Genomic DNA, 20,499 nt, shown 5'->3' with positions numbered 1-20,499 from the left:
ATAGGATAGGATAGGATAGGATAGGATAGGATAAGATAGATAGATAGGGAGGCAGATACGCAGATAGATAGGATGGATAGGTATGTAGGCAGATAGATAGAATAGGATGAATGAATGTGGAGAGAGATAGAGAGAGAGAGAGAGAGAGAGAGAGAGAGAGAGAGAGAGGTGAAGCCCTCAGGCAGGAGTAGAAGCTTTGGTCCACAGGTGTAATCCTTTCTCCAGAAAACTTAAGTTTTGCTCTTAAGGCCTTTTAACTGATTGGATGAGGCCCAAATTACCAAAATAATCTCCTTTACTTAAAACTTGTGGTATGGAACATGATTCACTCCTTGCACTGTTTCAAGTACAGTAAGACTTTGGATTGCGAGCATAATTCATTCCTGAAACACGCTTGTAATCCAAAGCACTTGTATATCAAAGTGAATTTCCCCACAAGAAATAATGGAAACTCGGATGATTCATTCCACAACCCAAAAATATTCATATAAAAATGATTACAATACTGTAATATAATGCAAAATAATAAAGAAAATGAGAAATGTACAGAAAAATAAACTAACTTGCACTTCCCTTTAAAAAAAAACAACAAAAACGTGTTGTAGAAGTTAACCCCTTCCAAAAATACCTTCACAGCAAGGCCTAGATTAGTGTGTAGTTGAATTAACGGCCACTATGGCCTAGCCAACTTGACATTAAGGCTAACAACCATCACAGACGGCAAGACTCCCCAAACTGAGGTACAGATCGGTGTGATGTCTTTCAAAATCTCAGCTGCCTTTTCAGGCAAGCGTTACGTCCCAGTCTGGTGCGGACTGTTGATAACGGGGGAGGGCTGTGCCTTTCGGGGGGCTGGGGGCGTATGGGGGGGAATCTCGGTGCCTTTTTAAAAGAGTCTTTTTTTTTAATATTCTGGAGCTGGATGGTGCTAACAGTTGCCCAACACTGTGAGCACTTTGTGCCACTGAACTGTATGCTAAGAAATGGTTAAAAGGGTAAATTTTACCGTCATGCACATTTTCCCATGAAAACTAAAAGTAAGTTATAGTAAAAGTAGGCACCTTTGCTCGAGTAGACATTTCTGCAAAGAAGATATACGAGCGGCCAAGAATCAGCTGAAAAAAAAAAAAAAAAAGCTCCACATCGTTAGTCATCGGGGAAATGCAAATCAAAACCACAATGAGATACCGCTTCGTACCCGCTGTGGTGGCCATAAAAAAAAAGTTTTCTTTTTTTTCACTGGAAAATAACAAGGGTTGGGAGGGACGTCAAGAAATTGAAACTCTCACACGTTGCTGGGGGCCATGTAAAACACCGCAGCTGCTGTTCCGGCCCCAAATATATACACAGAATGATTGAAACCAGGCATTCAAACAAAAAGGTACAGAGGAATGTTCTTATCAGCAATATTCACCCCCCATCAGAGTGTGGAAATGACCAAATGTCCACCAACTGATAAGTGGGTGAACGAGACGTTGTGCATCCACACGACGGAATACCGTTCGGGCACACAGTGGAAGAAAGCACAGGCCCACGCTACAATGTGGGTGACCCTTGAAAACATTGTGCTCATTGAAAGAAGACTGACACATGAGGTCCCATATCATAGGATTCCATTTGTAGGTTATTTTGACAATAGGCAAATCTACAGTGGCAGAAGGCTGATTCGTGGGGGCCTGGGGCTGGGAGGAGGGGGAGCGACTTCTAATGGGTATGGGGTTTGTCTACACGTTCTGGAAGCTGGCTGTGGCGATGGTCACACTACTTTGATGTACTAAATGCCACGAAATCGTAGAGTTTAAAATAGTTGAGAAACACTAGGGCTCCTGGGTGGCTCAGTCAGTTGAACATCCAACTCTTGATTTTGGCTCAGGTCGTGATGCCAGGGCCATCCCCCTGCACCTCTCCTTCACTTGCACTCTCTCTCTAAAATAAAAAAAAAATGGGGGGGGGGGCACCTGGGTGGCTCGGTCAGTTGAATGTCTGACATCAGCTCAGGTCATGATCTCACAGTTCATGGGTTCGAGCCCCGAATCAGGCTCTGTGCTGACTTAAGATTCTGTGTCTCTCTCTCTCTCTCTCTGCCTCTCCCTCACTTGTGCACTAACCGCCCCCCCAAAAAAATAAATACGTAAACATTTTGTAAAAAAAGAAAAAAATTTAAATAGTTGAAATCTTAAATTCTGTATTGTGTGCATTTTATTTCAATTAAAAAAAAAAAGTAAACCAGGCACTCACCTATGCCCTGTTAGGACACAGCCAAAGGGGGCCACATGGCTTTTCATGACATCTGTGATTGTTTCTGTTCCCACTGAAGAGTCTGCTGTTGTGCTCAACCCAAAAAGTCTCGGCACGAGATCCGGGCCGTGAAGACACATGCACCGATACCCCGGAATCACATGGGCAGACAGAAAGGGAGGGCTGCCCTCGGGCTGTGCTCTGAGACATCAGAAATGACAGCAGCCAGGAGAGAAAAACGAGCTGCTTGGAGAATGCAGAGAACGATCCCATCTTTTTGTTGTTGTTAAAAGAGGGGGGGAAGATACACACACACACACACACACACACACACACACACCCTGGGAAAATGCCTTGACACTTTCTCAGGGATAAAGAACACCGCCAACGGGAGCCCCTGAGTAGGGATTGTCTCCTTTTGTTCCTGGCCATTTTTCTGATATTTACAGGACACATACAAATTGCTTGTTTAAAAAAGCTAATCTTCAAAGAAGGAACTCAGTAGCCAGAAATAGCCTCCACTGGCTGGTTTGTGCTATTCATAACAACAAGTTCTGGTAACTAATGTTTCCATAATACCTTTTCCATTTCCAAAACATGGTTGCTGCACACATCGCATGACTCATCCTTGAAGAAGCCCTTTGGAGTAGCGAGTCTTACCGCTGAGACACGCAGATGGGGAAATGAGGCCAGGGGACCAGAAGCTTGCCCGTGGTGGTGGTGGTGATGGGAAACACCAACTGTGCCCCCGCTGGCTGCAAGGCCCTGGGCAAAGCACTCGTACATTCGTCATCGCATTGTCTCCTTGCAAAAACCCTCATATTCTCGAGACGGGGAGATTGAGGCCCGGAGAGGTTCCAGCATCTGGGCCAGCTGTGGAGACAGAGGCGTAAGAGGCACAGGGCTTCCGTGGGTGCCCATGGTGCGGGAAGAACATGCAGGGGGATTGGGCTGGGCTGGAGGAAGTTGGCAGAACTGTCTTTTCACTCTGGAGAGGGCACGGGCTGGCTTCCGCTCATACAGAACTGCCTATTTCTCTTTTGTGGGTTGGGGCTCTGCAGGAGAATATACTGGGGGGAAAGGCTCTGAGGCCCCAGCCTGAAAGCTCTCAGTGATCTGGAAGGCTCTCAGCTCCAAGAAGCTGTCCACAACATGGGGGCTGAACACAGGCATGGAGCCAGGCAGCCTGGGTTCCAAACGCCACTGCCACCGTGACCAGCTGGGTGGCCTTTGGCAGCTCGCTTAACCTCTCTGGGCCTCAGCTGTCACCCGTATCAAGTGGAAGTAGTAATACTTGCTCATAGAGTTGTTTCTCTTCCCACTGAAAACTCTGCTGTGGGTGCACCATGTCACCATGTGTCAAATAAATGGGATTCTGGCATTTATCTTCCACTCACCCCTGCACGGCCCGTCCCCGCCCCCTCCGCCAGCCTCCAGTCCAGAGCTACGCAATGGATGTGTCTGTCCACGGCTCCCCACCTGGCTTTCAAAGGGACGTCCTTGTCTGCGACTTTCACCATCGCTGGGCCCTTTCTGCGTTTTGTGGATTTGAACCTGAACATGAGTTTTCGGCCATCAGCTCCGGGGCGCCTGACCTCAACTGCAGAACTTGGTTTGAGGCTGGTTTCTCCCCCGGCCAGAAGGAGACGGGCAGGCCGGGGGCTGGGCTTGTGGGTCCGGGGAAGCCTGGAATTGCCCCACCTCCAGAGGGTCTGACCAGGGCTCAGGGGTGGGTTGGGGGGGCTGATGGACGGTTTGAGGAAACGGAGCAGTGGTGATGCCTTGAGTCTGGCACGAGGCCTGGGCCAAAGTTCCCTTGTTGGCTCCTTCCCAGGAGCAAGACCTCAGCCGGCCCCTCCCTGCAGACTCCCCCGCTCTCTCAGCTGTCCTGCCAGCTCCCAATGTGGCCATGACAGTGAGAAGAAGTCACGAAGGGAAGCAGCGTGGCAAGGTGCCGGCACAAAGGAAGGCTTCGGGGGTTCAGAGCTGCTATTACTGACCTGCTATTGTTCTTAAGCGCCCCTTCCAGCAAACACAAAAAACCCACATGGGGCGCCCGGGTGGCTCAGTCGGTTGAGTGTCCGGCTTCGGCTCAGGTCATGATCTCGCGGTCTGTGAGTTCGAGCCCCGCGTCGGGCTCTGTGCTGCCAGCTCAGAGCCTGGAGCCCGCTTTGGATTCTGTGTCTGCCTGTCTTTCTGCCCCTCCCCTGCTCGTGCTCTGTCTCTCAAAAATAAATAAGCATTAAAAAAAAAATTTAAAACAAAACAAAACAAAAAAACCCACAAGTCCCTGAGAGTGCCTCCCCTTGTTCTCCAATCAGTTTTGATCCGCTGGCCACAGACACAGCTCCATGATAAGAAAATGGTCCCACTCAAACAAATGAAGTCTGGACACAGATCACCAAACACCCCCTACCTGAGCTCCTGACTCAGTTTCCCCACAATCCAGAGTGCTGTCAGGACCCTCCCTAAGGCCTCCAGAATGCTATATGATCTGAGCTCTGTTCTTCTGTGCCCTCAATTTCCAGACACCCTCGACCTCACTCTGCTCCAGCCAAATAGGCCTCCCTGCTGTTCTAGCACAGCCCTGCCTCAGGGCCTTTGCACTGGCTGTCCCCTCTCTAAAATGCTATAAATGAGGAAGCAATCAAGACTCAAGGTTTTTGCCACTGGTGTCAGAACTGGGATTTGAACCTAAGGCAGGACTACGAATAAATTCTAATGTGAACTGCTCGAATTCTCACTCTAATTCACTGCAGCCAAGCCCCCGCCCATTCCAAATCGTGCGCCTCTGTGCAGGGAGCCAACTTGTCCCGCCTGGGAGCTGACAAACCAAGTCAGTACAGCACGAAGGCCCTAAGGCCCCTGGACAGAAATCCCCAGCAGCAGGGAACAGCTGTGGCATCAGGGCTGAAGAGGGTCAAAGAGGAAGCGAAGAAGCAGAAAGGAGAAGCGGACTGCAGCCCTGCCTCATTTCTCAGACCCACATAGGTAGTTCCCAGCATCGCGAGAACAAAACAGAAGTGAAATCCTGTAGAGTCATCGGACTCAGGGCGCCCGGGGTTGGGGGGCTGTGGGGAGGAAACGATCCCACCGCACCTCCCTGAGCCCCTCTCTGGGCCAACCTCGGCGGCCGTGGAGATGTTGGAGAGGCGCTTGCTTGTAGACCTGTGGGCGATCCGCACTGAGAACTCACTCACTGCACAGATGTCCCGGTGGCTGGGCACAGATGGGTCACCCCACGGAGCCTCCACAGCCCAGAGTGGAGACGATGCAAATGGCCATTAAAAGGGAGCTGGACAAACCCATCATGAAAAATCAGTGCGGAAACTGCTCTGCCACCATTTAGGAGGACAAAATGGCCCCAGCCCCGTCTGTCCAGTTACAGACATCGGGCTGTGAAATCCTCCAGGGGGAAAGACAAGCTGTAGAGCAGGGAGGGGGTGGGGTGGGGGCTGGGCAATGGACACCGAACGGGAACATGTATGGTACCTGCTTCCTCGAAGGTCACGCCAAGCGGTGGGACATGAAGCCATATGACTGGGTCATGACCAGCCACCTTGCCTTTTAAACAGAACGGGATGGGATGAGATAGGACAGGACAGAGAGGACAGGACGGGGAAGACAGCATCCAAGAGACAACCCCAGATGGCATTTCTTATAATAAGTAGCATTGCATAAGTTTTCTATTTAGTTATACGCCAGCGTCCGCGTATACTGGGTTACAATGCAGAATCTATTTTTTCACTGCGGCTTGCAGCTAAAAAAAAAAAAAAAAAAAAAAAAAAAAAAATTTTGAAAACCCTGGAAACGGAAAAAAATGAAAAGAAAGAAAGGACTCAAGGTGGCCCCCTCTGAAGAGAAGGAGGCCACGGGCAGCAGCCTTACTTTATACAATTCCGTGCTTTTTTTTTTTTTTTTTTTAAACAATGAGCACGCATTGCTTTGCTTTTGCAATACCATAAAGAACTTTTAAAACCTTTTAGAAAACATAAACATGCCTGCCTCAGTCTCCAGGAAAGAGGCTGGGCTGTCTGAACTGTCAACTAGTTTTTGATGTGGAAAAGGCCAAAGCCCTGTCCCGAGGGGCGCTCCCTCCCAGAGGGTTTCCAGGGCCTCCCCGGGTTTTTTCCACTCGTCCTTCTCTTCCCCTCCAGAAAGCCACGGGACCATCCAAAAAGGAAACACGCCTTAAGACGTCAGTCTTCATTTTCGAAAACGGAACAGGCGCCCCCCACCCCGCAATGGCCATTGTGTTTTCTGTTTTCTGTTTAGCATTACAGAGTCCATATTTTCCATAAAGAGCCTCCCTGACTTCATTTTTAAAATGCCTACAAGGGTGACAACCTACCGGTCGCACCCAATGCTTTCCTATTACACTTGTCACCTTGGTAGATATCCCTGGGTGTGCGGTCTTTCTTTTCTCTTTTTTTAGGATTAGTTCCTTCGGGCAAATTCCCAGAAGTGTGATCGCTGAAGAGGGAAGCGTCTACCTTTCCGGCCCCTGATACACTCCGCCGAGAGCTGCTTTCCGAAAGAGCTGGGGACTCACGCCTTTTCAAAGAACTGCCCGCTGTGGGGGTGGTTAGGTCATCGCCACCTTTGTCTCCCTGCGGGGACACATCTGTGACCCAGGTGCCTGTGTCACGGAGCCCGGAGGAAGGCGGGGAAAAAGCATTCCCCTCTCCGCCACACTCCAGAGGGCGGGGAGGGCATCCCTTCCCCACCGTGGAAACCTGGAGGCCAGGCCGGCACCATCTGGAAGCCAGGGCTGGGAAGGTGGGTGTGTTCTCTCACTGGGCTGCTTTGTGCACCGCGGGCCCCATCGGGAGGTTGCAAGCATGAAGAATGTGGCCCAGAGCACGTCACGCTGCATATCTTGGTGGGTTTGGGCTCCTAGGACAGAAGGCCCCAGTAGGACCGGCTCAGAGACAACACAGATGTATTTCTCACAGTTCCGGAGATTGGGATGTCCCAGGCCAAGGGGCCAGCCGATTCAGTGGCCGATGACCCGGATGTCATCATACGGTGCAAGCGGGCAGGGAGCTCCGTGGGGTCGCTTTCATCAGGGCACTGATCCCATTCATGAGGGCTCCGCCCCCATCCACCAGTCGCCTCCCCAAAGCCCCACCTTCTCACACCATCCCGCTGGGGGTGAGGTTTCACCTTGTGGACCTGCTGGGGGGGGGGGGTGGTGGGGACACACACATCCATCCGTCGCACTGGGCATTTCTGAGCAGAGAGGATCAGGGCCATCCGTTGTCCAGATGGGGGTACAGCTCAGCATCAGCTCTGCCTTCGGGGACCCCCACGGACCTCCACGGGGCCTGGGGTTCTCATAGCTAAAAAAAGATGAAAAGCTGCTGCTTTCCCACCGGTTAGCATCAAGACCAGACGACCCCGTGACCTGTGACCCAGACTCCTGCTCCCCACCTTCTCCTTAGGGCCTCGCTCACGCAAGGTGTGCCATTACCCACTTAGTTAAGGGATTGCAACCTTGCAAAACTCACATCCCACACAGCATCCACCGAGGCTTCACAGATCTCATCCAGGTCCCCCACGTCCCCTCTGCCACTGGATTTTTTTTTTTGCTTTAAATAAGCTGGTCCCGGGGAATCAGTGTCGTCTTAGAGACTGCCATGACTTTGAAGCAAATCCCCGACATCGGATCATTTCATCTGCAAACACGCTGGTTTGAGGCTCTCAAAAGATGAGGATTCCTTTTAAAAACACAACCACGAAACTACAATGCGCTGCAAAAAGAAAAAAGAAAGAAAGAAAGAAAGAAAGAAAGAAAGAGAAAAAAAAGAAAAAAAGAAAGAAAGGAAAGGAACACATTGTTGAATTCCATCCAATGTCATCCAGTCTGGGTTTACATTTCCCCAGCTGTCTCATAAACATTTTTTTTTTTTTTTTAAATCTGGCTTCTTTGAAACAGGATCCTGCCCGCTGGGCCTCCAGGACCTGGCATTCGGCTCGTCTGGCACATAGTAGGTGCTCTGTAAATCCTCGCTGGGTTGAAAAAATAAGGCTAAAGAATTTTCCAGGGGCAGCTCCCGTTTTCGGAGCGGTTCTCAAGCTGGGCAACTCGGATGTTTCCATCTAATCCCGACAGTCGTGCTGAGGGGGAAACGCTTTCTGTGAGCCCATTTTACAGAAGACACAGCTGAGGCACAGAGAGGTGAAACGACCTGCCCCAGGCTGCACAGCAAGGAGTAATGCCCAAAGGAACAAGTAAAGAGGGCCCAGGACATAAGCTCACTGTGCCAGATGCTGTGATCTGTAGGGGAGGTTGTGCCGGGCCGGCCTTACCCACTCCCAGAAGCTCCCTAGCAGCATGAAGACACATGGGCGAGTGGCACAGCTTCTGAGGCCAGGAGTCAATCCCTCTTATGGACCGACACCCACGTGGGCACCCTCAGCCACATCGGTGCCCTGCAGAGGTATTCCTGACCTCTGTCTCCTCTAGGAGGACCCCAGGAATGTCCTCCTCTCGGCCCCAGAAGGAGGAACAAGGACATCTGAGACTGTCCTCTCTCCGTTTGGTCACGCAACAAATAAATACTGATCGTTACAAGATGCCAGTCACTAATCGCAGGCCCTGGAGAACAAGCGAGAGCCAAGAACAAGTCTGAGTCCGGTGGAGGACTTAAAGAGGCCACAAAATGTACTTGTAAGGGTCAGTGGGAAAAGGGTACAAAGGAAGGATGTAGAGGTTCTAGGGGCATGGGCAGGGAGTGGTCAGTGAGGGCTTCCTGGAGGAGGTGAGGGCAAGAGTGCTGAATGTAAACTCCTGAAGCTAGTGGCTGAGCCCTCTTATTATTTTGAACAATGCTGATGAGCAAAGTACGATTAACAATAATAATCATGAACAAGAATCACGATGGGTGACAATCCCTGGATTCTGTTGGTGTGTTCGTTTACCGATGGCATCTCCCTTAGTCTTTATAATAACCCAACAGGTAGAGACCGTAAAGGTAAAGCCCATTTTAGAGAAGAGCAAACTGAGCCTCAGAATGGTGAAGTGATTTAGCCAAGTCACAGAACTCAGCAGGTGGTGACGCTGGGATTTGAACCCAGGCCCGCTAGATCATCGAGCGCCTTCCTTTCTGTTAAGATGTCCCGCTTCCCTGACAGACTGCTGGCTGAGCCCCACCCTGGGGCTTCATGGAATCATTCAAAGTTGTCTCCCTTCTGCAAACGCGACCCTAGGTCCCTCACGAGGGGTTGGAGCATGAGAGGCCTTCAGAGTCAGAGGCCCCAGCAGCACTGAGAGCCTGGCCGCTGCCCACACCAGCTCTGCAGCGGGGAGGATCTGAGTCCTTCCTCTGGGGCATACTGGGTGTGTGACCCGAGATAGGTTCTGCAGCAGCCTCTCTGAAAAGCAGGGATGACAATGGGGCTGACCTTGGCGGGGGGGCTTCCGAGGCCAGAGGAACGAGGGCAAGGGGGTAGGGGCCTGTGGGACATATATTTGGGGACCAAATATGCCCTGGGACCCAGGGCATGGGGTAGGGAGGCAGGGGACAGAGCTGGAGAACTCTGTTAGGGCGGGTGACTGAGCACTTACTTGGTATGAGGGCTGGAGACACAGAAACCCAAGGGTAGGGATTTTGTCTGTTTTGCTCGCTGCTACAACCCCGGTGCCTAGAACAATGGCTGCCACATGATAGCTCCCCAGTCCTCTGATGGGTGAATGAATGATGGATTGCATCAATAAGTGAGTGAGTGAATGAGTGAATGAATGAGTGAATGAAAGAAAGAGTAAGTGAGTGAATGAATGAGCGAATGAACGAATGAATGAATGAGTGAGTGAGTGAATGAATGAGTGAATGAAAGAGTGAAAGAATTTGTGAATGAATGAATGAGTGAGTGAGTGAACAAATCAGGGAATGAATGAATGAGTGAATGAATGAGTGAATGAAAGAAAGAGCAAAAGAATTTGTGAATGAATGAGTGAATGAAAGAAAGAATGAATGAATACATGAGCGAATGAATGAATGAATGAATGAGTGAGTGAATGAATGAATGAGTGAATGAAAGAGTGAAAGAATTTGTGAATGAATGAATGAGTGAATGAATAAGTGAATGAAAGAGTAAAAGAATTTGTGAATGAATGAGTGAATGAAAGAAAGAATGAGTGAATAAATGAGCAAATGAATGAATAAATGAATGAGTGAGTGAATGAAAGAGTGAAAGAATTTGTGAATGAATGAATGAGTGAATGAATGAATGAGTGAGTGAGTGAGTGAACAAATCAGGGAATGAATGAATGAGTGAATGAATGAGTGAATGAAAGAAAGAGTAAAAGAATTTGTGGATGAATGAGTGAATGAAAGAAAGAATGAGTGAATAAATGAGCGAATGAATGAATGAATGAATGAGTGAGTGAGTGAATGAATGAGTGAATGAAAGAGTGAAAGAATTTGTGAATGAATGAATGAGTGAATGAATGAATGAGTGAGTGAGTGAACGAATCAGTGAATGAATGAATGAGTGAGTGAATATGCATTCTGACAGCAGACTTAGGGGAATACCTGGGGAGGATACAAGGAAGAAACCACTGTTCCCTAGTGGGTAGGAAATTCAACACTTTTTAAAGGGGCTGAGGGGCGCCTGGGTGGCTCAGTCGGTTAAGCATCCGACTTCTGCTCAGGTCATGATCTCACGGTTCGTGAGTTCGAGCCCCACATCGGACTCTCCTCTGGCAGCACAGAGCCTGCTTCAGATCCTCTGTCCCTCCTCCACTCATTCTCTCTCTCTCACTCTCTCTCTCTCAAAATAAGTAAATAAACTTTTAAACACTTTAAAACAATAAAGGGGTCAATACTTCGAGCAAGTCTTACTATGTGAGCGAGGCAGACGTGGGAAGATGACACTGCACGAGCAAGGACTGGTGAGTTGACGACGGGCTGGCATCCGGAGTTACTATAGGAGGCAGGTGGGTGTAGAGCGGAAAGGTTGGTGGTGAGTCAGGGACGAGCCCCACGTGCCTGGGATACAGCATTCGAAGGCTGCTCTCCTGCGACGAGGAATCAGAGAAGGTTTTCAGCAGGAACACAGCAGGATCATAACTGACCGTGTCTAGCTGCAGGTGTCCCACGACCCAAAACCTTCCTTGCACTGCTTTCCAGGGCGGGTCTGGATCCCATAGCATACGCCCCACCCCGAAGGCTGAATCCTTCACGACGCGTACCGAATGCAGGGGTTCCAAAAGTATTTACCAAGCACCCTCCGTGAACAGAACAAGAGTTGATATGCATGAAGCATCTACATTTGCCAGCATTGGGCTCAGCCTTGGGTCCGTATTATTTCATGTCCTTCTGCCATCAGCCCTGTAAAGTAAGTAGTAGCTCTGCCCCATGTGATGGATAAGGAAACTGAATTCAGAAAGCTTCAGGGAAAGGCCCAGGGTCCCACAGTTACCTGGGGAGAAAATCCGGATCCTGACCCCAGGCGGTCTGGATCCAGAGCCCCTGCTCCCATCACCGTTCTGAACTGCTTAAAGCATGGGGCCTTGCCTTCTGCCATCATGTCGGGAAAGTAAACCACCAGACTCAGGTTAGATGCTTAGAAAAGGGCTGCTTTTGCCGAGCTGGCCTCAGCCTTAGGTCACAGACCTGCTTTGGAGAATGTGGCACTCAATACTGTGGAGGGCTGCTGTTGAGGACAGTGCTGTCAACTTGAGCACATTGCTGCGGCCCCTGTATAAAAGGCAGACAAGAGAAAAGCCTTGAGTTCTTCAGATCCAGAAAAGCCAGACTTCCCTTGAGCTCTTAATTTGTTTTCAATCTTGGAAGGGTGAACATCTTGAAATTGGTTGTTTCCCTTTTTGCTCTGGCCACTGGGAAGCTCAGACCACAGGTACATCCCAGCTCTGTAAGCAGTAGTGTGCTTTAACATGGGTGATGTTTTATTTTTCTTTTCTCCTATTTTTTTATGACCGTTTCCTCATTTAAAAAAATCCTATTGTTTTGTTGCTATCTTTGTTAGTTACTTTTTTAAGTTTATTTATTATTTTCTGAGGGGGGGGGGGAACGAGGAAGGGGCAGAGAGAGAAAGAGAGGGAGAGGGTCCCAAGCAGGCTCCATAGCTGTCAACACAGAGCCTGATATGGGGCTTGAACTCACAAACCGTGAGATCATGACCTGAGCCGAAATCAAGAGTCTGATGCTTAACTGAGTAAGCCACCCAGGCACCCCTAGTTGTTTCTAATCCATTTTGGCGAAGGGCAAGTTTATAAATAAATATATACAGAGATTTACTCTGAGGATGCAAAGATGGCTCCACATCCACAAATGAATCAACGCGATGCACTACATTAACAAAAGGAAAGATAACAATCATGTATCATCTCAATAGATGCAGAAAAAGCTCTTGACAAAATTCAACATCCATTTATGATAAACACTCTCAACAAAGTGGGTATGAACAGAACATACTGCAATATAATAAAGGCATGTCTGAAAAGCCCACAGCTAATATCATACTCAGTGGTGAAAAGGAAGTGGTGATCTTCCTTTAAGATCAGGAGAGAGACAAGGATAGCCACTCTCACAACGCTTATTCAACAAAGCATTAGAAATGCTAGCCACAGCAATTAGGCAGGTAAAAGAAATAAAGGGCATTCAACTTGGAAAGGAAGAAGTAAACCTGTCACTATTTGTAGACAACACGATTTTATACACAGAAAACCCTAAGACGCCACAAAAAACCATTAGAACTAATAAATTCAAAAAATTTATAGGGTACAAAGTCAATATGCAAAGGTTGGCTGCATTTTTATATAGTAATGACAACCTATCAGAAAGAGGGACTAAGAAAACAATCCCATTTAGAATGGCATCAAAAAGAATAACATACCAGGGTGCCTGGGTGGCTCAGTTGGTTAAGCGTCTGACTTGGGCTCAGGTCATGATCTCACAGTCCATGGGTTCGAGCCCCATGTCGGGCTCTGTGCTGACAGCTCAGAGCCTGGACTCTGCTTCAGATTCTGCGTCTCCTTCTCTCTCTGCCCCTCCCATGCTCATGCTCTGTCTCTCTCTGTCTCTTAATAGCACATAAACGTTAAAAAAAAAAGAATAAAATACCTAGGAATAAATATAATCAAAGAGATGAAAGGCCGGTACACTGAAAACTGAAAGATATTGATGAAAGAAATTGAAGAAGACACAAATAAACGGAAAGATATTCCATGCTTACAGGTTGGAAGAATTAATGTTGTTAAAACGTCTAGACTACCCAAAGCAATCTACAGATTCAATGCAATGCCTGTCAAAATTCCAACGGCATTTTTCACGGAAATAGAACAAACAACCCTAACATTTGTATGGAACCGCGGAAGATCACAAACAGCCAAAGCAATCTTGAGATCAAAGCCAGAGGCATCAAACTCCCTGATTTGAAATTATGCTACAAAGCTACAGTAATCAGGACTGTGGTCTTGGCATCGAGACAGACAGAAGTATCAATAGAGCAGAACGGAGAACCCAGAAAAACACCCACGCATATAAGGTCAGTTAATTTACGACAAGGGAGGCAAGAATTTACAGTGGGTAAAGGACAGTCTCTTCAATAAACAGTGCTGGGAAAACTGGACGGCCACATGCAAAAGACTGAAACTGGACCGCTTTCTTACACCATGCACAAAAATTAACTCCAAATGTATTCAAGACTTACCTTTAAGACCTGAAACCATAAAACTCCTAGAAGAAAACAGGTGGTGAACTCCTTGACATAGCTCTGGATGATGATTTTTTCCTGGAGCCGACCCCAAAGGCGAGGTGAACAAAAGCAAAAACAAACAGATGGGACCACATCTAACTGTAAGTCTTCTGCGTAGAAAAAAAAAAATTGGGGCGCCTGGGTGGCTCAGTTGGTTAGGCGTCCGACTCCGGCTCGGGTCACGATCTCGCGGTCCGTGAGTTTGAGCCCCGCATCGGGCTCTGTGCTGACAGCTCAGAGCCTGGAGCCTGCTTCGGATTCTGTATCTCCCTCTCCCTCTCTCTCTGCCCCTTCCCCTCTTGTGCTCTGTCTCTCAAAAATGAATAAATGAAAAAAAAAAAAAAGAAAAAAAAATTAACAAAACGAAAAGGCAGCCTACAGAATGGAGGAAGCTATTTATAAACCATATACCCAGTAAAGGATTAATATCCAAAACAAAGAAAGATAAGAATTCATACAAGTCAATATCGAAACAACAAAGAATCCAATTTTAAGATGGGCAGAGGATCGGAACTTTTTTTTCCCAAAGAAAACAGACAGGTGGGCAACAGGCCCACGAAAAGAGGCTCATCACCACCCATCACCAGGGAAATGCAAATCAAAACCACCAGGAGATACCACTTCACACCTGTCAGAGTGGCTAGAGTCAGAAAGACAAGAGCCAGCAGGTGTTGGCGAGGACGTGGAGGAAAGGGGACCCTCGTGCCCTGCTGGGGGGAACACACACCGGCACAGCCACCGTGGAAAACGGTGTGGAGGTTTCCTCAAAATATTAAAACCAGAGCTGCCATCCGATGCCGCAATTCCGTTCTTGGATATTGACCCAAAGAAAACACAAACGCTTCTTTGGGAAGATACCTGCACTCTCGTGCCCACTGCAGCGTTATTCGCAACAGCCAAGATACGGAAACAGCCTCAGTGTCCACGGATGGATATATGGGTAGAGACTACGTGGTGTGTATATAAAGAGTAATACTGCTCGGCCATTACACAGAAGGAAATCTGGCCATTTCCGACAGCGCGGATGGACCTTGAAGGCATCACACGAAGTGACGTAAGTCAGACAGAGAAAGACAAACACTGGATGATTTCACTCACATGTGTAATCTAAAAAACAGGACAAACAAATAAAACCAAACAAAACGCACAGATAACGGAGAACAGCTTGGCGGCGGCTGGCCGCAGGCCGGGTAGAAGGCCGAATGGATGAAAACGATCAAGAGGTACAAACATCTAGTTATAAAATGAATGAGTCACGAGAATGTCTTGTTAAGCGTCTGACTTCGGCTCAGGCCATGATCTCGCGGTCCGTGAGTTCGAGCCCCGCGTCGGGCTCTGTGCTGACGGCTCAGAGCCTGGAACCTGCTTCGGATTCTGTGTCTCCCTCTCTCTCTCTGCTCCTTCCCCACTGGTGCTCTCTCTCTGTCTCTCAAAAATAAATAAACATTAAAGAAAACTGTTTAAGTAGTACTATCGAGGTGTGTATTTGACAACTGGTAAGAGAGCAGATCTGGAGCATGCATCAAAAGAAAAAAAAAAGTTTTTGTGACTGTGGCGTGACAGTAATTACACAGTAGTAATTATCGTGGCGATCATTTCACAACGTATACAAGCATCGCATCAACAGGCTAGAACCTGAAACTGACGCAATGTTCTATGTCCGTCTACGTCAACGAAAAGCATTTTGATCGAGAAATAAATGCGCACACGAAAAATGAGTGACGATACTATCGTTCGATCAGGTGCTGTTAGCAGGTGGAGCTGGGTGGGTATTTCTCCGTCGGGGGCCGTCCTGTGCCCTGAAGGACGCTTGGCAGCCGCCCTGGCCTCCATCCGCCAGATGCCAGGAGCAGCCCTCACCCCACTGTGACAAGGGAAGAGGCCCATTGCTAAATGTGTCTGGGCAGTAAATTTGCACGCGGTTGAAAACCTGCACTTTCGCACTGCTCCTTGAAGGCAGGCCGAGCGTGGTTTAGGACAACAACCAAGGCCTGCTTGGGGCTGGAGCTTGGGCCGGGTAAGAACCCCCGGCTGGAGAGGGCACGTCTTCAATGCTCCAGGCTCCCAGCACACAGAGCTCTTACCGTCTCGTCCCCCGCAGCAGCCCCATGGGGTCAGACTTAGGTCCTCATTTCACAGATAAAGGCACTGGGGTCCAGAGAGGCTGAGTGAGCAGCCCGACATCACACAGCAAGAGGGTAACGGGGCAAAGGATGCAAGGGCCGAGCAACCTCCCTGCCTCTGACGGAAGCTGAGAAGAACAGAGAGTGACCACTGTGAGAAAAGGGATGTGCGCTGGGGCCGGAGGCACAGGTCAGACCTGACTGGGCAGGGGGGAAGCCCAGGGAGGGAAGTCCCGGCAAGAGAAAGGCACAGCGGCAGGCACCAGAACAGCTTTCTTAGGAACGGGGACTCCCCAGAGAACTGAAAACCTGCCCGGAACGTTCACGGCAGCACTATTAACAATAACCGAAAGGTGGAAACAACTGAAGGGTCCATCCAAGGACAAACCCATGACTGTGCGGTCCGTCCACATCAGGGACATTACTCGGCCGTAAAAGGAATAAAGTTTGACACACGCCCCGATGCGGACGATGTTCCGTGAAAGGAGCCGGACACACAACGGGCCACATTTTGTCTGATTCCATTTACATGCAGTGTCCGGGAGGGGCAGATCCATAGGGACAGAAGGCAGGGGAGGGGAGGGGGCAGGGGGACGGGAGGTGACAGAGAAGGGGGAAGGGGTGCTTTTCGAGATGACGAGAGCATTCTCAACCTGGCTCTACCGACTGCTGAGAGCTGCACAGCTCGAGATACTGAAAGCCACGGATGGGACTGTGCACTTGAACGGGGGAATTGCACCTCACATGAACGGTATCTCAGCGACGCTGTTCTTTAAACAAGCGATAAAAGACTTGGGTAGGTGGGGGCACGCTCACGGTTGAGGATTCAGGCTTCGGTGTTGGCTGTGCCGCTCTCTCGCCGCGTGACCACGGGCACTTTATCTCCTGGAGCCTCAGCTTCCTTATCTGTAAAATGGGTATATCAGAGGTCGCCCATCTGCTACGGTTGAGGGAAGACAAGACAAAGGGAGAAGCTTGCAGCCAGAGGCTGGCACACAAGTGCTGCAGAGACATCAGTCACAGGACACTAGCCTCCGGCTGTGCCTCGTCCTACCCGCTGCTCCCTCGAACTCCAGAAGCCTGGAGAACGCCCGTTCCAGGAACGAGGCAATTCCTTGAAATCTGAAAAGACCACGGAAGCCTTTCCCGGCTCGGGGAGGAAACAAAAGCCTTCACTGTCGTCCAAGCTCCGGATCCTAAAATCCTGCCCAGGCCCAGAGGCCCTCATCCGTCACTTAGTTTCAAGACACCAAATGACCTCAGCGACGCACGAAGGGATCTTCACAGCCATCGCCACTTGGGGCCCTGGAATCCATATCCCCTCCCCCGTCCCCACTGCTCCTGGGAGCTTTGGGGGCCGCAGGAAAGGCGAAGAGAAGCTGGCACGAACCCTGCAAAATAATCCAGCCCGGGTGGGATGGGGTGGTGGGGGACCCCACAAAGGAGCAAGTGTGTGAGGGGCCTGTCCGTGTACAATGGCCCCTCAGAAACCTGTCCCCAGGGAAAACAGAGGATCTCTATTGGCATGGCCTAAGAAAGAAATGTCTGTATTCTTTTAGGAACTGCCCCCACAGGCTCCAGGCCAAGAATGTGCGGCACAGCATCTATTAAGTTTCTAAAATTATGCCTAGGTTGGGGGGTTGGCCAGGCCCAGGAGCGGGAAAGGATGTGGAGGGCGGGCAGGCGGGCAGGAAATCTTTAATCCCGCTCTTTGCGCACTCCGGGCAGCGGGAAGGGAGTGCCCCTCCAGCAGATGTCAGGTCGGCGCTGAGAATCAAAAGCCCTTCTGTGCACAGCCTGGGCACTCGACTGTTTTTAAACACTGCTACAGTGCCTTCCCAGATTGCCCGAGTTGTCCTTGGTTGGAGAGAATTAGGGATAATGGGATGGTGTCCCTTGGGCGGCCTAATTTGAGGAGTATATGAGAGAAAGCAAGCTCCTGGTGGTCAAAATCTAGACACACAAACTGGGTTGCTATATGGGGTTGTGCAGGTTGTGCAGGTCGTGCACTGCACAATTGCCAAGGGACGTATTTTCAAATATGGCGTTGAACTGTGTACAACCCGTATGACCATTTGAAGTGGCCCATGATGTCCCAGAAGGAGGAACAGCTGGCTCCTGTGGCCGGGGTCTCACTCTTGGGTGGAGCCGGAAGGACGTGAATTGGAGGCCAGTTTGTATGTCAGCAAAGTAGACACAGCAAGACATATGTCACCAATGTCAATACAGATTCAAATACTTTGAGCCCCTCTCCCCCAATACGCACAACTAAATATAAGGCAGGGGGAAGGAAAAGCCAAAGGGGTAGGAGCCTCAAAATTTGTGGGTTATCCTACCTCCCAGATATGGTTACCAGAAAAAAAACAGAGGATAGTCAGTTAAATTTGAATGTTGGATTGACAATGAATATTTTTTTTTGCAGAATTATGTCCCAAATGTTTCATGGGATATATTTACATTAAAAATTATCTGTTGTTTCTCTGACCTTCCAATTTAGCTGGACATTCTCTGGTTTTAGTTGCTAACTCTAGCAACCCTGCCTCCAGAGGACATGCCTATAAAAACTCTCCCACCCACTACCGCCTGGAAATAGCTATTAAAGCAGCAGCTAATTAGAGCATGTTCCCCCAAGCCTTTTTGGCCGCTGTTCTGTAGGCAGGACAGAGGAGCATGAGCACCCCATCTCCCACTCCCTCTCCCTCCTCCCCTGGGGGCTCTGACATGACCACCTTGCCACCCAGCCTGGCTAAGAGGTTCGTCTGCATGTAGGTGCCCGGTGTGGCCACACGCCCCGTGGGGAAGACTGGAAACACAGCCTCACCGCCCACGCCACCGAAACTGGAGGAGTGGATCTTGCACAAACAAGGCTGGCTGGGCCCAGAGTTACCAGCGGGCCTCTCCGGGTGGTTCCCCAGGACCGTGACGCTGTGGCTTCCGCAAGCCGTGGCGGCCTTGGGCTCCAGTGTCTCTTCTTTATGGCAGTGGGGCCACAGCCGGGTCAGCCTGGGGTGGGGGTGGGGGGTTGGTGCTCAAGTCCAAGCCAGGTCGGTTTTCTGGAAGGCGGGCAGAGAGTGAGGAAGGAGAGGCCTTAGTCATCTCCCAGGCGGCTTCCACAGGAACGACTGGCCGACCTCTTGTGGGGCCACCTGTGACCAGAGCAAACTGCATGTGGCCAGCGGTTGGTGGAGCCTGTCCAGCAGGCAGGATGCATCCATGCACGGGGAATCTGCACAGAAAGATATCCAAGGACCGAGCAGGAAAGGCCTGGACCCTGAGCCCCCAAAGGGCCCTGGCAGAGAGAAAGAGGGTCTCTCGGCTCCCCTGCCCCAGCTCACAAACCGGCCACTGACTTCCTCACCCCCCCTTCCCCACTCCTCTGTTTGTCTGAGTCCCTGGGAAGGGCAGGGAGGCCAGGAGGGGCTGAAATGACATGTGAGGGGTGAATCAGCCCTCTCTGGGAATAAATTCCACCTGGCTAGGTCGGAGGTGATTGGGCACCGTCGGAGCCTCCCCTGAGGCTCCTGACGGCTGCGGGTCCCCTCACCCTTACCCCAGAGTCCTGTTCCCCAGAGAGGCACAGGGGCACGTGTTCCCTGCAAAAGCTGTCCCACGTGGGGTGCAACCAGAAGGCGCCCTCTTCCCACGAGAGGGCCAGCCAGTCGGGTTCTTGACTCTGGTTTATGTTTCCACGTCTGATCCCCGTGGCGGGGAGAGAAGGAAGGACACTCACCGGGGCAGAGGGACCCGAGCTCCTGTATCACCTGGGGCGGGTGGGGAGACAGTCAACACAGCCAGAAGCCAGGTCCCTGGGGCTGCTTTCTCCTAATTATCCGGGTAATTCCTTCACAGCTGGGTTTGAGGTGTCAGACTCTGTTCTTCTGCCTGTTTAGACCTGCCTCACTGTGGAGGCATCAGTGATTCCACACATTGCCAACTCTGGGAGGGTAGGGCCCCTGATGATTCAGACTGGGCTCCTGGGAGAGCCCCCAGAGGGAAAGGGCAGTCAGGGAAGGCTTCCAGGGAAAGGGCAGTCAGGGAAGGCTTCCAGGAGGAAGCAGCTCCGAGTGAAGCCAGGGTTCATTGGGAGAAGAGTGGGAAGGGCATTGTCTGGTGGGGGGGGGGGCAGAGTTGAGATATGGTGGAACTAGAAACATGCGGCTGAACAGAAAGAACATCCTGGAACACGGGATGGGGACTCAGAGAGCCAGCCTCGCCCTGCCACGAGCCAGGTGTCTCTGGGTAAAGCCACCTTCGCCTCAGTTTCCTCATCTCTAAGAGGGGAACAGTAATGGAGGTCACCGCTCTGTGTGGCCCCTTGGCCCCCCTCCAGGCCATTCACACATGTCCCTGCTCATCTCATCTACTCCCATGGGGATCCCCACGTGCAGAGAGGCAGCTGAGGTTCAGGTTCAGA

The 20,499-nt window shown here is 50.2% G+C and overlaps 1 protein-coding gene, 1 long non-coding RNA gene and 1 other non-coding gene across 4 annotated transcripts in view; 1 reads left to right on the top strand and 2 right to left on the bottom strand.

The window, feature by feature from the left end:
* Window positions 1–2,841, bottom strand: part of LITAF (lipopolysaccharide induced TNF factor) — a 33,054-nt gene extending 30,213 nt beyond the window's left edge. The window contains 1 exon segment of the mRNA XM_042921161.1: window positions 2,818–2,841. The gene's annotated coding sequence lies outside the window, so the exon portion shown is untranslated.
* Window positions 2,842–7,441: 4,600 nt separating this feature from the next.
* LOC122209649 lies at window positions 7,442–13,134 on the bottom strand. Of its 2 annotated transcripts, XR_006197691.1 has the most exons (6): window positions 13,102–13,134; window positions 11,665–11,942; window positions 11,463–11,573; window positions 11,085–11,260; window positions 7,749–7,991; window positions 7,442–7,580 (listed from the first exon to the last, which is right to left on the bottom strand). It is a non-coding gene; the product is annotated as an uncharacterized LOC122209649 (long non-coding RNA). The 2 variants fall into 2 exon arrangements; XR_006197690.1 differs by having other exon boundaries at window positions 11,463–11,942.
* TRNAP-UGG lies at window positions 13,108–13,192 on the top strand. Its single transcript has one exon. It is a non-coding gene; the product is annotated as a tRNA-Pro (tRNA).
* The last annotated feature ends 7,307 nt before the right edge of the window (window positions 13,193–20,499 follow it).

Source organism: Panthera leo, chromosome E3 (genome assembly GCF_018350215.1).
Source record: "Panthera leo isolate Ple1 chromosome E3, P.leo_Ple1_pat1.1, whole genome shotgun sequence".
Lineage (NCBI taxonomy): Eukaryota > Metazoa > Chordata > Mammalia > Carnivora > Felidae > Panthera > Panthera leo.
Note: the sequence above shows the minus strand (reverse complement) of the source record. Positions and strands in the feature narration are given on the sequence as shown.